General features: G+C 46.5%; 1 long non-coding RNA gene across 1 annotated transcript in view; it reads left to right on the forward strand.

Moving 5' to 3' along the window:
- LOC149868845 (uncharacterized) overlaps positions 1-17,695 on the forward strand; it is a 79,928-nt gene that overhangs the window by 61,538 nt on the left and 695 nt on the right. The window lies entirely within an intron of this gene.

Genomic DNA, 17,695 nt, shown 5'->3' on the forward strand with positions numbered 1-17,695 from the left:
CAAAGGAACATTTAAAAAACAAAGTCAAGAACATAATATAACTATTATCTCATCCATGATAAGCTAGGAAGACTATATTACCAGAAGGTAACCTTTGATATACTCTGTAACTTAAGCCTTCCATTATCTGGACAAATGCTGAATGAGACACTCTCGCCTGGCAGATGAATCCCTGTTGCTACTTTCACACTGGAAAAAATGACAAAATAGCCAATCATTATGTGTATCACAAAGCAACAAATTCCTACAACAGAAGTTGAGTCAAAAGGGCATCTTCATAAACATTTTAGGGCCTATAATGTAAAGCTAGAAGTAGAAATAATTTCTCCAAAGCTCCAAACAGTTTTTTAGGCCAGATTCAGATTGGGGCTAAAGTTTTTGCAGAAGAGAGCATGGTTTGCCCCTATGAATATTTAAGTATAGGAGGTTTATGACACCACTATGAAAATACGCTAGTACAGCTCCCAGCATAGCAACCCAGTGTTCACTAGGGTAAAATTCAGACCAAAATCTTCGTGGGGAACATGTCTGGTTCTTTTCCCAAGTCTTGACTGTGAACATGAAGGCAAAACCCTTGTTAACTACATCACCGTTTTGTTGGATTTTTCTACCATGGCATTGACTAATTCAGATTAAATATATTTTGTTAATTTTCTGTGAAATAAGCCTAATCAACCTTTATATGCAATTATTGGGACAACATTATTCTACTCCGTAGGGGACTTTCATTTGGCTAGATTCCACATACCATCTTACATGGGAAATTCCTTGTGCAAATGTTTGCATGGAAGAATGTTATGGATATGAGACAATGTCTTGATCCTGATTTTATAGGAAAAGCATATTCTGGGAGTATGATGTATGGGCCCACTCCTGTCTTTTTTCAAGCCAGGAAATTCATTCTACCCACCTATAGAACTAGTGAGTGCTCTCTGTTGGTCAAAAGCTGAGGGTGAAGGGTATGAGATACTAAATCCACTTTCACATTTCTCTGGGTTCCCTCCTATACCTTGATACATCCCATTCCCCCAGTCTGCACAGGGCAGCATGTTGTGATCGCTGATATGTGTAATCATAGATTGTCTTTTCTCAGCCTCTTTCTAATTATTACCCTGTTTGCTGATCTATTTGAGGTTAATGACAAAGACTTGCATGATGCACAGGGAGCACCAAGATGCCCTTGAGCAGCCAGCCCGCTCCATCCTGGCCATACATCAGACACACAAACAGCTCTACGTTACAGGGTTCAAGTGCTGCAGAGGGCACTGCACACCTAGCTGGTTTCACTGAGAAATAAAATGCCCTGACAACCACCCTTTTTTTCTGACCAGCATCTCAGGAACTAGTAGGAATGTTTTAGCCAGTCCTTGTCCTAAGTGGACCTATCTTCTTCCTGGAAATGCAGCAAGACAACTGGGATTAGAAGCTGTGTGAAAGGTAATAGTAGACTCCATCAAGCTGCTTTCTATCTCAGGTAGGGGGGAGACCTTGGAAGTTCAGTCAGAATAGACTTGGCAAGTATCCCTGTGCATTCTTCTGTAGCATGTTGAAGAAGTCTGTTTGACAGCAGGGTATCAGAAGGAAGGGGTCTGAAGTATTAAAACGGCCCCACCATGATAGTTTTTGTTTAACATCAAAGCTGTTTACAGTGTCTCTTAACAATTTAATCATGCTGTTGCTCTCCTTTGGGTTTGGCCACTGATTAGCGCGAGCCAGTTTTCAGACAGGATAAAAACAAATGATCTTCCATTCCTTTTAAGGCGAGACAAATGAGGCTTACTTGTGCCTCTTTAGAATAAGACCTTGTGGAGGCACTATAATAAGTCATTTGTTCTCTTTAAATATAGTTTAGCTTCACACAGGTGCACACACACACACACACACACACACACACACACACACACTCATATGGTTTCCACTTGAAATTCCTCATCAAATCCAAATAGCTTCCAGCCTTGACTGCTGAACTGTGAAAGGGCTTCCCCCTCCCTCCCTCCCAGCCTTTCTACTTACAGAAACAGAAGTGTGCAGCATGGCTGCAGCATTCAAGCCTTCCAAATGAAGCATGCTCACAAAGGCTACATACTGTTATTTTTTTTGCAGGCATGCCCTGCCAAACATTGCCTCTTCATCTGCTCCTACTAAAGCTGAAGAGAAGGAGAACTATGTTAGAAACCTTTGGGTTCTTTCCTTGTATGCTGCAGCCTCCTCAGTTTAAGCTTGGAGTTCACAAGCCAAGAAGGAAGAGTTACTTAACATTGGAAACTGTCAGGCAGGTTGATGTAGCCCAGAGGGGAAACAGAAGTGAATTGTCCTGTTAAGCTGTACACATCCTCGCTACTCAGCATGTATAAATTTAACATGCTACTAGCATAGTAGCTTAGTGTATGTCTTTTTTTTATAGTGACCAATGTGTAACTAGGGCAGGGCAACCACTGAGCCAATTTAGGGGGAGGCTGAAAAAAACTACAGCTGCAGCTGTTGTGCAGTTGGAAGCTCTCTTGCATGTAGCTGCTGCCCCAAGTGCCTAGCAGGGCTGGCCCACAATTTTTTTGGGCCCCCTGCAAGACATAGTTTTGGGGCTCCTTGCCCTGAAGAAGCCAGTGGTGGTGGGGGAGAGAGGCAAGCGGCTGGATGCAGAGGGCCCATTAGCTGCGGGTCCCCCCTGTGGCTGCAGGTTTTGTAGAATAGGACAGGCCGGCCCTGGTGCCTACCTGTGTTGTTACTCTTGTCTGATAGTATATTGGCTATCACTTCCATATTTAACCAGCAATAATAATTGGTGGGTATTTTGTCTTTTTTTCTTCTGCTACGCATCTTCTCTGGAAGCCTGCGTGTGCATCTGGATGCATACACGTACGTGTCAGCCAGTGCTTCTATTTTTATATAATCATAGCACCTGGAAACCCTAATTCTGGATAAGGACCTCACTTACCAAGCCATTTTACAGAGACAGATAAATATTTTGGGAAACAGAATTTAGCACAAGGGTTTTTTCCCTTCAGTTGGTTAGAAGACATTTACCTCATTCAGCCATTTTAACACAAGCATTGTTTTACATTGCCTCAGACTGTGAAAATAGAAGAAATACAGAAGTGCAAAATCTTTTAGCTGAGATTACAAACTAAATTTAGATGTGATGTCATGAGTTAGGATTGCAAATAGAAGCAGGTCCACAAGGTCCAGAAGAGCTAGTGGTGCAGCAGTAGGATTACATGGCTAATCAAGTGTCTGTCAACCCCAGATCAGCCTCATCAGCCATTTTTGGACCTGCAGATTAAGACAATCTTGGAAGACAATCATCCTCGACTGTGAGAGATTGCTGAAGAAGATGTGGTCAGTCAGTTTAGGCGTATATTGAATTCATTAACATACACTCTCCCATACCTCAGTGTAGCCGGATGCTGCATGTGAAGGGCTAAAGATTAGTTCTCAAGGTTACGGACTGCCTTTGTGGTGTCTGTTTTTACAGTACTTAGTTCAATGGCACTCTAATCCCTGATTGAGGTCCCTAAATGCTATACAAATAATACATAAAGAACAGTAGTAATACTATCCCTCAGTCCAGTTCTTTTCTGTGGGCAGAGTCTTTCTGTGTGAACCATGCAGTGGTTTTTTGCAAAGGGTTTCTGCTAAGTAATATTTCCTTTGTCAATGAGTCAGGTACATGGATTCATGCTTGCCAAGACATTGGATTTTTTTTTAATCTGAGAAGAAAGGGATTTTTTTTATAGACTGGTACTTTAATTTTTTTAAAGTTTGCCCTTCACCTGTTAAGTACAGCTACTTGAACATGCAGTCTGTTAAACTTGGTATGTTAACCTTGTCCCCCTCTTACAATGTGATGTGGAACAATATCTTAGATTTCTGGATCTGGTAGGATCTTCTGTTCTTGTGAATGTGGGAGCAGAAGGCCATATATAACACAGAGCCCAGATATTAGGTGCAAGCATCTGAGTATCACTCAGAATATCTGATTTAAGATGACAGTAGCTTTTCTAGATTCATGGCATTTAAAAGGAAATGATTTTTCAAATCCATTTCTCCTTGTATAGGTAAGGGACTTGAATGAAGGGTGGTATGTGATCATGAGGGGGGAAAATAAATAATAAAAGTTAAAAGCCCAGACTTGAAAATTTTGCTTCCTGGCTTGTTGAATCCTAGTATATATGTATGGTTAACTTTTTTATTGGACAACAAAAGTTGCTGAGTTTTCGAGTAGCAGTGTGAGCTATTAAACAGTGCAGAAGCCTCTGAATCGATTTAGAAAAGATTCAGAGATTCGGCCATAGAGTAAACAGGCAGCAGTCCTCACCATGCTGGGCACAGTTGCCTCCAGCTGGTAAGTCAGTTGGGGTTGGGGCAGAGGGAAGAGAAGGGATGTGGGGGAGGGAGGTACTGGGGCTGGATCTGGGACAAGTTGCTCGGGGGGAAGAGGGGGTGTGGGATGTGGGCACTGCATTACTGGGAGTGGGGGCTATGCCCTGCTGCTGCTTACCCAGCCAGGGCAGGGGGGAGGACAGGATGCAGGTGTGGCTCGCTCTGGGAAGAAGGAGGCAAGTAGCAGCAGGTACTCTTGCTTTTAGGTAATGTGAACTGAGGTCCGGCAGACACAGTTGGAGTTTGTCTAATTAACTTCCTGTCACTATAGCCAAGGCAGCGAGTTAAGGTACAGTAACTCATTTTGCAGTCACTCTGGCACTGAATATAGATTGGAAAAATTGTTTGCTTGAGCAAGATGTGTGGTAATATTGTTAAGCTATATTGAAGTGTTCTTTAAAAATAAATAATGTTTTTGTGAGAGACTGATATCAGCTGCCACAGGCAGACATGACACGGGCAAATCACCTCCTCTAGCATCTCTCTTAAATTGTTCCATGATCTTGAGATGGACACAGAACAAACAAAAACACATCCCACTTCATTTCACTCATGGTCAGAGGAGGATTTGAACTCATCGAGTCTGGGGGTCCAACTTGATGATCTGTTCAGGTCCCTTCCGACCCTAGAAACTATGAAACCTAGAAACTATGAAACTCAGGCCTTCAGAAAAGAAAGTCAAGGGAGTAGATCCGGGAGTCATAACTTGCATTTCCTTCAAGGGTAACTGCGCCTACTTATGAAAGATCTGATTTCATGGGTTCGTATCTCTGGATAGTGATCTCTTACTGTCAAGAAAATCTGCATATATGCAGTAGACATGCCACAATGTAACAGTGACTGTCACTGATCAGGATAGTGTTCCAGAAGTGTTGTGGCTCCAAAGAGTACGTGAGCGGAAAAATGTATTTAGTAATATATTTATTGGACCCAGTGCCACGTGCACCCCCTGAGACCTCTGGTGCACCCCATGATGTCAGCGTTCTCCACTTAAGCAACAGGCAGGGGCGCAGGCTAGAGCACTGGTGCCCCCCGAGAGCGCCAGCTGCTCGTCACTGTCTCCCCACATCCTGGAAGTGCCAGCAGCGTGTCAGTGCAGTCAGCTGCGGGGGACTTAGGAGGCACCAGTTGCCCATGATTGGGCCAACTATATAGTTGGAAACAATGTTAGACAAGCTTTCAGGCACAAAATGACCTTCCTGGCATCTCCTGTACAGCATCTTGTGCCCAAAAGCCTGTTGTGCTTCTCACTCATTACCAGAACTTGTATTTAACCAAAAATCAACATGTTGTTCGTAACTCGAAGTGAGGTAAAGTAGGAAGGCAAATCATCAATGGTTTGTTTATATTCATTACAAATTGTGATTTATGACTCTCAAAAAGCAAGTCCATTATATTTGAACACTGGACTGTCCTAACAGTTAGTGTAGTCACTACATTATTAAACTTTCATGACTGGTCAGCCTCTAAGAAGAACTCACACGCTCTTAATTTCAGATTTTCACCACTGGAAGTACAAAAGCAGGTGTTTTTTGGGAGGGAGGAGAAGGAAGGAAGAATATTTGTGTTCTTTTATTTGCTATGTTGCTGAGGTTAATTTACACAGTCACATGTTGATCTTATTGAAGAATAGTTCTGAGTTCCCTAATAGCAGATAAATGGTTTTGATTCCCCATGCTCTAAAGCATTTAGCTCTCAGATGTCATATAATTTATGTTTGTCTACTGCTGGTCAATTGCACTGTTGCAAATAGTCTAAATCTTATACTTGAATTCCACCACTGATCTTCCAAATTTATGTTTTAATAGGCTGCAAAACTGGCTGTATATGTGGCAAGTTAAAGAATAGTTTAGTCCTGGAGACGTAGGATGTTTATTGTATTAAAACAAACTAGATAGCGTAGTTAAACAAAATACAATTAACACTGTGAAAATGTAGGTCTTGTTTACCCTAATTACATTTTTCTAAAATTTTATACTGTCACTAACACCAGCGCAGTGGGGCTGTGCAAAATGCCTGTGTTTCGTTTCAGTTTCGGATACGGTGTTTTAGAGGGACAGTGTTTCATTTTGGTGTTTCGCAGGGTTGCCGAAATGGCTGTGTTTCGTTTTGTTTCAGATTTGGCATTTCAGAGGTACAGTGATTTGTTTCAGTGTTCAAATCAGTGTCCCATTTAGTTTCAGCCTAAACTCTTTCAGAACTATTTCGGAATTTCGGTGGTGTTTTGGCTCTAAGCTATAATGGGGAATGACAAAACTGCCTATAACTTTGTTGTTTCTTGCCTGATTTGGATGAAGCTTGCAGGGTTGCTAGCCCCGTCTGAGGCTATGAAGCCTGCCAGGTTTCAAGGAGATAGGTGCAAGGGTTTCTGGGACACTGCACCTCAAGGTGCTGAAAGCAAAACTCATGACCTGTGTGATTTTGTTGTGTGTGTTTAAGGTGCAGCAGGATGAAAACTGCAGGCATGGTAACCCCTGTTCTCACCCTCACAACAACCAGTCCACTGCAACCAGTAAGCCTCAGGACTCTCAAAGATCTTACAGGTCTGGGCTTTTTCCAGCCAGGACTGTGCAGTGGCTGGAGGTTATCAAGTGCCTCCTACCCACCTTTCACCAGAGAGATTCATGGTCCTGGCATTTCCTGGGGCTGCCATGCCACCAGCAGTCCCACCCAGGCCTTCCTATGCTGGCAGGATGCAGTTTTAGGTCATTCCCAGGATGATGTGGGGCCTTCTCCTTCCCCTATAGCCCTAGCCCTTATACCTCCAAGTTCTTCCTGGCACAGGAGCTCAGCAGAGAGATGTTCTTCCCCTGCTAGCTGTGCTGGTGAGAAACTAAACTGCCGCCTCCAGCTCTGAGAGCAGGGCATTAAATGCCTGCCCTCATTAGTACCTGCCCTGCCACATACATACATAGGCCCTTGTGTGGGCATGAGGGAGGCCTGCCAGGTTTCAGGCAGAGTAGTGCAGGGGTTTCTGTGAAACTGCACCTCAAACTGCTGAAAGCAAAACTCATGTCACGTGTGTGTGTTAAAGGGTATAGGTTGTAGCCGTGTTGGTCTAAGGACATAGCCCAGACAAGGTTCTTAGGGTGAATCTGATATCTTTTATTAGACCAACTGAATAGTTGGAGAAATTCTCCTTTGCAAGCTTTCAGGTTTAAAAACCTTTCGTCAGGCTGTTTGTCCCGCATGATCCCCTGGCTACTCCAGCTGTCCAAAGTGAAGTGCAACGCCACCTGTGAACCTGCCTCGTGCAGCTCCTCCCTCACGCATGCATGCCTCAAACAGGGAGGACACCACCATCATGCTGAAGGTGGTACATACAGGCACTTGGTAGGATGGGGCCACAAGCACCACGAGCCAGAACTCTAGCTGCTCAACTAGGGAGAAGGGCTGGCCATCCAGAGCAAGCATCTCCCCAATACTCTGGGTGATTTTGCTCATCTTTGCAATGCACCCTCTTTCTGTCTCCCTTTGCTGCACTGTTCCAGGGTGGCCTGCATCTGCTTCAGGGCAATGGGGTCTTTGAAACCAGAGGGGACTTCTTCTTGGGCATGCTCCCACTGGTGCCAGGCTCAGGAGGAGCAAGGGCAAGGGGGTGGTGCCTCCTGAGATGCATCAGCATCTTCATGGTGCTGAAGTTGCAGAGTTTCTAGGGTCGGAACGGACCTGAGAAGATCACCGAGTCCAACTCCCTGCCATGGCAGGAAAGAGTACTGGGGTTAAATGACCCCAGCAAGATGTATATCTAACCTCCCCTTAAAGACCCCCAGGGTAGGAGCCAGCAGCACTTCTCTTGGGAGCTGGTTCCAGATCCTAGCCACCCCTGACCGTGGAGTAGCGCCTCCTGATGTCTAGCCTAAATCTACCCTCTGCCAGCTTGTGACCGTTATTCCTGGTCACTCCTGGTAGTGCACGGGGGAACAGGGACCTCCCCAATGCCTTCTGGTCTCCTCTGACTAGTTTGTAACAGGCAACTATATCCCCACTCAGCCTTCTCTTGTGGAGGCTGAACAAGTTCAGGTCCCGCAGCCTCTCCTCGTAGGACCTGCCCTGCTGCCCCCGATCATGCGAGTGGCCCTCCTCTGGACCCTCTCCATGTTGTCCACATCCCTCTTGAAGTGCGGCACCCAGAACTGGATGCAGTACTCCATCTGGGGCCTGACCAATGCCGCATAGAGGGGGAGGATCACCTCCTTGGACCTGCTTGAGATGCATCTGTGGATGCATGACAAGGTGTGGTTGGCCTTCCTGACTGCATCCCCACACTGCCACCCCATGTTCATCTTGGCATCAGTGATGACTCCAAGATCCTTTTCTGCCTCTGTACTGACAAAAAGGGAGTTCCCCAACCTGTAGGTATGGTGCCAGTTGTTCCTCCCCAGGTGCATCACTTTGCACTTGTCAGTGCTGAATCCCATCCTATTCTCATCCGCCCACCCCTGTAACCTGTCTAGGTCCGATTGCAGCCTATTCCTCCTTTCTAGTGTGCCCACATCCGCCCACATCTTAGTGTCATCAGAAAATTTGAACAGGGTGCTTTTCACCCCCTCGTCCAAGTCACTGATGAAGATGTTGAACAGTGCCGGCCCGAGGACCGAGCCCTGTGGAACCCCACAGCCCACATCCCTCCAAGTCGAAAATGACCCATCCACCACCACTCTCTGGTTGCGGCCCTCCAGCCAGTTGGTGACCCATTTGACTGTGGGTGTTGACACCACAGTCCCCCAGTTTCTTAATGAGAATGGGGTGAGAGACAGTGTTGAAGGCCTTCCGAACGTCCAGGAAGACTATGTCCACTGCTACCCGTGCATCTAAGGATTTGGTGATCTGGTCATAGAAGGTCACCAGGTTGGTCTGACAGGACCTGCCACTAATGAACCCGTGTTCATTGCCCCTAAGCATAATCTCCCCTGCTGGCCCCTCGTTGCTATGTGCCAGAATAATTTTCTCAAAAAGCTTGCCCATGATTGAGGTAAGACTAACTGGCGTATAGTTTCCCGGGTCCTCCTTCCTGCCCTTTTTGAAAATGGGAACCACGTTGGCCCTCTTCCAATCCTCTGGCACCACACCAGAGCACCACGAGTGCTCATAAAGCCATGCCAGGGCTCCCGCAATAACCTCAGCCAATTCCCTCAGTACTCTGGGATGGATATCGTCTGGACCAGCTGATTTGAATACGTCCAGTCCTTCCAGAAGTTCCCTAACTAGTTCCTCACTAACCCTTGGCCTAGGTGCACCTCCCCTGGGATCTAAGGGGGGCCCAGAGGTGGGGTGACTCTTCCAGTCCCTGGCTCAGGAAAATGGAGGCAAAGAAATTGTTAAATAAGTTGGCTTTGTCATCTGGTGTGACAACCAAATTTCCTAGCGTGTCCTGCAGAGGCCCCATGTTACCCGGAACCTTCTATTTGCCCCCTATGTATTTAAAAAAGCACTTCTTGTTGTCTTTGATCCTGGAAGGTAGTCCCAGTTCCATCTCCACCTTGGCCTTCCTGACTGCCCCCCCCTGCATCCCTGAGCAGCTGCAATATACTCCTCCCTGGTGATGGCCCCTCCCTTCCTTTGGGTGTATGCCTCCCTTTTAGCTAGGAGACATTCCCGGATGGTTTTGGTGAGCCATGGGGGCTTATGTGCCCTCCTGCTCCCTTTGATCTGTGTTGGGATTACCTCCCTTTGAGCTTGGAGGATCCTCTCCTTAAGGAGCAACCACTCTCCTTGGACACCTGGGATCCCTCCCCTCCGGGACCTCAGTGCTTCCCCGACTATTCTCCTTAGCTCATTGAAGTCCACACTCCTGAAATCTAGGACTGCTGCCTTGCTGTAGGCCTTTGCCACCTTGCGCTGGATGGTGAATTCCAGCAGGTGAGGATCGCTGTCGCCCATGTGGTCAAGCACCCACAGCCCCCTCACCAGGTCATCACCCGTGGCCAGCCCCAGGTCCAGCAAGGCATCTCTCCTGGTGGGGCTGTGCACCTCTTGGGTTAGATGGAGGTCCTGCATTCTGGCTAGGAACTTATGTGAGCGGTCAGACCTGGCTGACTGCTCTTCCCAGCAGATGTCAGGAAAGTTCAGGTCCCCCATGATGACCACATCGTTTGACTTTACCTCCATGAGCTGACTTAAGAATTCCTGGTTTAGCTCTTCCCCTTGGTTGGGAGGTTTGTAGTAGACCCCCACCGTTAAGTCTCTTTCCCCTCGACTGCCTTGTATTCTAACCCAAAGCACTTCAGAGTGTCCCTCCTCCGATTCTTTGCTAATTGCCGAGGATGTGTATTCCTCCTTAATATAGAGTGCCACGCTCCCACCTTTCCTTCCTATCCTGTCCCTCCTGAACAGCCTATAATGCAGCATTAAGAGCTGTTAGCCAAATTTGCTCTGAGCAGAGCTGGAAATGGTGGCCATGAGTAATAGACAATTTACACTATATGTAGCTAATACCAATGGAGCTAAACTATCATTGACAAATAATATGAAACTTTTATCCTTGAGGTGATAGGGCTTTACAAGTTGGTAGGGTAGAAGAATGTGATTGTTGCAGGAAAAGCAACCTACAGTAGTATGAAACAGAGGTGTAACTAGTCAGTTCTGTGCTCAGTGATGGCAATGTAGGGGTGGTAGCTGCAGTCAGGCTGCCAGCAACAGCTGGGCCATCACTGCAGTGGCTGCTATGCATGTGCCTTCCTCCTCCACCTTCCCTTCTTCCTCTCCTGACTTAGTTATCCTACTGGATCGCAATGAGACTTGCTTGATCTTAAATTTTTATACACTCTCTTGTAGCATTCTCTCTGGTACAGCCCCATCTGAGGCCCCTGTGGCTTATAAGCAGGGATCCTGGTTTTCTGTTTCTCACGGAAAAACAGAGAAAACCATGAGTTTCCCCTTTTTATCAGAGAAAATGCAGTGAAACCCACGGATTCCCTGCTTTTGCAAACAGCGCTGTAGCCTGGTTGAGCTTCAGCCTGCAAGAGCTTTTTGAAAACAGGGAGGGAAACCCCCAGCCCTGCTCAGAGGAGGAGGGGAAGAGGGAAGGGAGGGACCTGAGGCTCTCAGTCAGCCACAGCTCTGCTTGGCTCAGCTTCACTCTTTGCTTCTGGAGCCTGAGGTAAATGGGGCTTGCAGGGGTCTGGGGGCCCCTCTGGCAGAGCTGGGGGGTTGCGGGCCATGGCTAGGGGCACCGGCAAGGCTGGGGGAACCAGGAGCCAGCCCTGGCCCCACCCGAGCAGTCAGAGCAGTTGGGGATCCAGCTCCATGCTGCTTGTGCTGCAGCTGCCTGCTGTTGGGGCAGGGAGCTGCAGACTTGGGTCCCTAGCCCCGGTGGCTGGGGGGCAGGGGCTATGGGTGGAGGCAAGAGGCACAAGTAGGGCAGGGGGCTGTTGTGGGGGCAATGAGGGCCACCAGCAAGGTTGGGATGGCTTTGAGGGTGAGTGAGGGGTACCAGTAGGGCTGGGGGGGTTATTGGGGGTGTGAGTGAGAGGCACCAGCAGAGTGGGGTGCAGGGGGCTTTTAATTTTAATAACAGATTTGGGGTCTTTTATCAGAGAGTTTGTGACTTCTTAATCAGAGAAAACCAGGATCCATGCTTATAAGACACCTTCATTCACATCAACGTGTCATTAAAACTTTGTCTCAGACCCCTTCTAGGAATTGGAACTTCTCTCTCCTGGGTTTCTCTCTTTTTACCGGTAAGAGAGAGAGGATGTTGGATGCAGTAGGTTTGGAAGGCAGGAATAGGAATTGAAGGATTGCTACTGTGGCTTCCTGTAGTGCGACTTGTATTTCTGGGTAAGTTTTAAACCAGCTGCAGAAAGGGGTAGCTTGGAGGAAAGCAGGGGTGGAGTTGACTTCAGATCCTAGAATTTGACAAGGCTTCCTGGGTCTAGTAGGGCTGCCACTAGGGTCAAGTACATGTGTTTATAGTGTGGGATTGAGGACAGCCATAAGGTCAGCTCCACCTATCAGTGTAAACATGACCCATGTTATCTCTGGAGTCAGTTAAGGAGTCACAAGTATTATTTATATTATAACAAACCCTAGAAGGCTTCAGTCAGGGGCTAGGGCTCCATTGTGCTACCTGAAATTCAGATATTAGGTTAGTCTCTGATCCAAAGAGATGGCATGTATTGTAAGAGACAGACAAACATGTGGGTGAGAAAGCCTCTTAGAGCACTTTTATACATGCTCTGGTGAGGGTGGAGGTGTCGCTTTAGCAAGAGCATTTCTGAGAGCAGCTCTAATTCAAGTGCAGCAATGTCTCATGCATCAGTGTCTCCCTGTTTCAAAACGGTGGCATGGGCTTTTGAACTAAAGCTTGTTGAATGAACTTTGGTTCAAATGGCCCTGCCACCATTTTGAAGTGCGGGGACACTGATATACAAGATGCAGGAGGCTGCTGGAGCACAGTAATTGCCAGGATCCAGCAGACTCGATTAATCGAGTCTGTTCTGACACACTGTTAATTACAGGGCATCAGAGCAGCTTCCGTGCTCATGTACAGGCACTCTTATTAGCCTTTGGACAAACTTCAGCCTTCAATGAGACAATGAAATTTTGTACAGTAAGTAGTAGTTATTACATACAATTTATCAAACGGACTATATGTAATAGTCTACTCTATAAAAGTTTCTAGCAAAATGTTAAAGTTAAGATCTGTTGGAGGGCAGCAATGTAAATTCCATGTGAGTGATCTGGGAAATGCATTAGAAATTATAGAGCAGGGGTGAGCAAAATGGCAATTGGGCTGGTGGCCAGCAGCCCTTGCTTGTATCACTGGAGACCCCAGCAGTGGTGGGGCCATGACAGCACAGGGGTAGGGTTTGCATGGCGACAAGCCCCAGCAGTGCTAGCAGGCCGTGTGGCTGGGCAGGGAACTGTTCCAGGGCTGGGGCTGGGCTCTTGCAGTGGGGACAGTGTGATCCAGAGCTGGGGCAGAGCCTTGATCCCCTGCCTGCATGCCCCTACCTGGTGTGTTTGGGCAGCGAATCGCAGATCTGCCCTGGCTCCTGCCCATGCTGTCACTACTGCAAGATCCAATCCCTGGCCCTGTAGCAGTTCCTCACCCAGCCCTGAGCCTTGCCAGCCCTGCTGGGACTGGTCTCCATGGAAACCCTGTCCCTGGGCTGTCTGGCCCCACCTGCTGCTGGGGTTTCCATGGAAACAGGCTACAGTGACATGGGCAGAGGCTGTTGGGAAATGGAGTCTGCTATGGACCTGATCTGGCTCATGGGCCAGACTTTGCCGTTTCCCCTTAGAGCATGTTTAGAATGATTCATTTTTACCTTAAAGGGAAAAATAATCAGTACTACCCACATATTTTAAAAGCTCTTATTTGAAGAAAAAAATGTAAACCACTGAAAGCCACCTTAGGCAACCTTTAAGTGTATAAAACATTGGAGATCATCATGTGCTAATCCAAGCTTAGCAAAACACACAGTATTACAATTTTAATTATACAGTCCAGTTATTACCAGCTTTACTGCTGTCTGTTCTTCATCCTGCTTTAAAGCTGCATCACTTTCTTTCATCTTGTTGTACACCACATGAAACAGGTGAGGTTTCCCTTTATGTAACTTGACGATGTGGTCACATGACTTGCTGAACTTGGTATCTTCATCTAATCAGTTCAGGGAATCAAAATAATCAGAGATCTTTCATGAACTCTGTGCCAGAATCTAATTCTGTTAAGCAGACAAAACTTACCAAGTTAAAAAAAAAGAAAAAAAAATAATTAATTTTTCCTAAGAGTACCTGCTTTGAAAAGGTGCCTGGAGATATACTTGAAGCCAAGGAGAATATCTCACAGAAATCACCAGCACAACCTCACAGCCAGGGAGTTTCACAAAAAAGAAAATTCCATTGCTTATACTATCAGGCTAACAATATAGACCCTATTTTAAATGTGTTCCTATATAGATAATAACAGTATCTACTTTTTAAGTGATAGTGCTTAAGTCCTCATTTTGAGGTTTACCTGAAATTCAGTGTGTTTTATAGGAGCAAGTGATTTAGGGTCACCTTGCTTAGGGCCAGATTTCAACTGAATTATGATAGTAATACTCCCATAAGCCTGCATGCAGGTTGCTCTCCAGCCCTGTGCTTTGAGACAAGTCGGGGCATCAATCTCAAATAGACTTTTTTCCTCTGGCTCAAAAACCTTTTAACAGAGCATCCCTTTCTAGCCTGCTTTGAAGAGCAACATATGGATAAGTCTCAAAGGAAACAAGAGCTGGGGCTGGTCATTGAAAAAAAATTGCCTTGGCTGTGATAGAGATTTGTGAAGTAATTTAAACAGGGTGAATCAGGTGTTATATTTACCCTTTTTCATAATAAATACAAAAAAAAGACATCTAATAGAGTTTAAAGGCAATGAATTGAAAAATTATAAAAGAAAATAACAATGAAAAATTGACCTGTGGAACTTACTACCACAAGGTACAAATACCTCCAGGAGATCAGTAAGATGGAAAAATGGATAGAACAGGGGTCTCTGAGTTCCAGCCCAGGGACTAAATTCAGCTCGTGGACAGTACCATCTGGTCCACAGGGCTAGAAATTTGGCAGCAGGGTGAGAAACTGCTGCTCCCCTGTGAAAACATTTCCAGCCCTGTGGGCCAGATGCGGAACTGTGGGGCTGCCCGCAGGCTGGAAATTTCGTGGGGGAAAGAGGTGGCTGCTGCAGCTCTAGCGCCACAGTAACTAATGCTGCTACCACTCGCTCTACTATCACATTTCTGGCCCGCATGGGCAGTCCCATTGGCCTGATGTCACAGCTCCATGCTCTAATTTCAGCCTGCAGAGAGCCTCATTCTACTCATTTTGCACCTTCTCCCACCCCTGGATAAGATGCATTTATTTGGAACACAGGCATAATGATATGGCCTGGTGCGTGGGGGAGCTGCCATATGTGGGGCCAGCGGCAACTTGCATTTGCTGTTGTGCTGCTGGCATAATTGCATGGCTACAACAGCAACCATTTTTCTTCTGCTCCCCCTACCCGACAATCCCCAGGGTGGCTGCCCTGTCACCCCACCCTACTACTTTGGAACATACATAGTTATATAGACAGGATAAAAATCTATGTTAACCAGTGGATTTAAGATGTAATTTCCCTAGTGAGCTGGTGGTTGTTATTAAACGTTTATGTTTATATTATACATACATACACATATTACTATTGTGGCCAGATATTTCTGTCTGGACTGGAGCCCCTCTGGCAATGGACTGTAGCACATGAGGCAAAGATAAGGGCAGCGGGTGTTAATTTTGCTTATTTGTTTAACTATGTTACTCTCAAAGGTGAATATGTGAAATGATTTTTAAAAAGAGATGTTTTGGTAGAAATTTGAGTCTAATGTATCAGGTAACCAGTCCTGAGGTAGAATGAATAGTCAAGAGAAAATATATACTTCCAGTGTTTTAAAAGAGACCTTTTTTATTACTAATTAGAGTCAGATCAATGACCATCGATCATAGTGGGATGTCAGTTTCCTTTGTCCTTCCAAATCTAGATGCATTAATTACTCCACTCTTCAAGTTGCATAGATAGCAATTCAAGTGTTTGCTTAATACCACAATGTATCTTATGCACATGGGGACTTGGGGAGAGCAGCAGTTCTGCAACTGTCTTAACCCAGACCTAGAGAGAGACAGAAGGCAGGTCAGTGTGTCAACTTAGAGACTGATTCTGTGAATGGACTATTTGTACATTCATAGCATCTGATGAAGTAGGCTATAGCTTGTGTAAGATTATGCCTGTCTGAATGAGTTAGTCTTTTAGGTATAAAAACTGCAGTGGCTTTTAGGTACAAAAATTGCCTGAGGTGACTGCGGGATTGGGCCACTGAATTTTAAAATAAAATATTATTTTCTTCACTTTAGGGAAGTCCCTTTCAAAAACAGTCCCCTTTCCCCCCACATACTCCTGCTGGTGCAGATGTTTACCAGAGGGCCATATCTAATCTTTTATCTGTCAAGCACCGTGTCAAGCATCTGTCAAGCATCATGAAATATCTGGCCAAAATAGTAATAAGCAACACTCCTGGAGCACAGTCTGCCCGGCTGGGCTCCAGCCGCTGCTGCTCTGTGCTGGGGCCAGCGTCCTCCTGGCCAGAGGGGGCTTATTCAGCCACTGGCCCCAGCACAGAACAGCAGCAGCTGCAGTCTGGCCAGGCAGACCGTGCTCCAGTGCCAGCAGCCGAATAAGCCCCCTTCTGCCGGGAGGGGGCTTGTCCTGAGCACAGAACAGCGACGAGGGCCAGGCCTGGTCCCAGCTGGAGCAGCGACTGGTGAGTGACCGTGATGGACACCAGCCTGTCACAGCTTCTCGGAGTGCGAGCCCCTTCCCAGTGAGCGGCTGCGCTGTAGAGCACTGCGGGGGGGCTTGCAGGGATCTGGCCCGCTTGGGACCCCAGCGCTGCCACACACAGCCAGCCACAGCCCTGCCAGTCCCGCAGTGCAGCCCCTCACTGGGTAGGGGCTTGCGCTCCCCTGCAGTATGACAGGGGCTGCTCCCCCAATAAGGGCCCTGCCCCCAGCCTCCCACTGCAGCAGCAGGGAGGAGGCACTGCTGGGCAGGAATGGTGTTATTCCTCCTCCCTCCAGCCTCTGGTGGAGGGGACAGGCAGGGGCCTATTCTGGGCAGGGAGCAAGGAGTGAGTGTGGGCAGATCTGGCTCCGGTCCCTGCTGGTGGCACATGAAGGGGGAAATTAAACCCCTGCCTGGCCAGACCTCCACCCCTGTCTGCCCTTGCTGGGGCTGGGGAGCTGAGGGGACATTTACCTAAATTTTCTCTTTGTTGTACAGTATTCTCTTTAGTGCAAGTAAACTAAGTTATAGAGATTAAGTGACATTTCTAGCCCGCAGAGAGAGGTAGTCTGGAGTCGGGCAGGAGACAAGGTAGGTTCATACCTTATACAGACGAACTAAATCAGAGATGCATAGTATAACCTTTAGTAAGATGACTTCATTGGATTACTTTACTTGATTTTCATCTTGCACATGATGAGTCAGTGACAGAGCCTGTATTTTGGACCCATTACTTTTCACTATTGCCCTCTTTTGTATCTTTACCATGAAGCCATTTCATTCCTTGCAGTCTCCCAGTTTTACCCACATACTAAACATGGTGGTGTTCTCCAAAGTTAGCAGATGTACAAGGCCAAAACTTTGGCATGGGCCTCACTCTAGTTTTTTAGTTCTATATGAAACTTGGCATTTTCAGTTTTAAGGGGCTTTTACAAACTTATTTGTTCATATATGTCAAGTTTCATTTTAATTTTCCAGTATGAATGAACCCTGAATTGAGTATGAACAGAATTT

Source organism: Crocodylus siamensis, chromosome 3 (genome assembly GCF_052110815.1).
Source record: "Crocodylus siamensis isolate JL-2025a chromosome 3, ASM5211081v1, whole genome shotgun sequence".
Classification (NCBI taxonomy): Eukaryota; Metazoa; Chordata; order Crocodylia; family Crocodylidae; genus Crocodylus; species Crocodylus siamensis.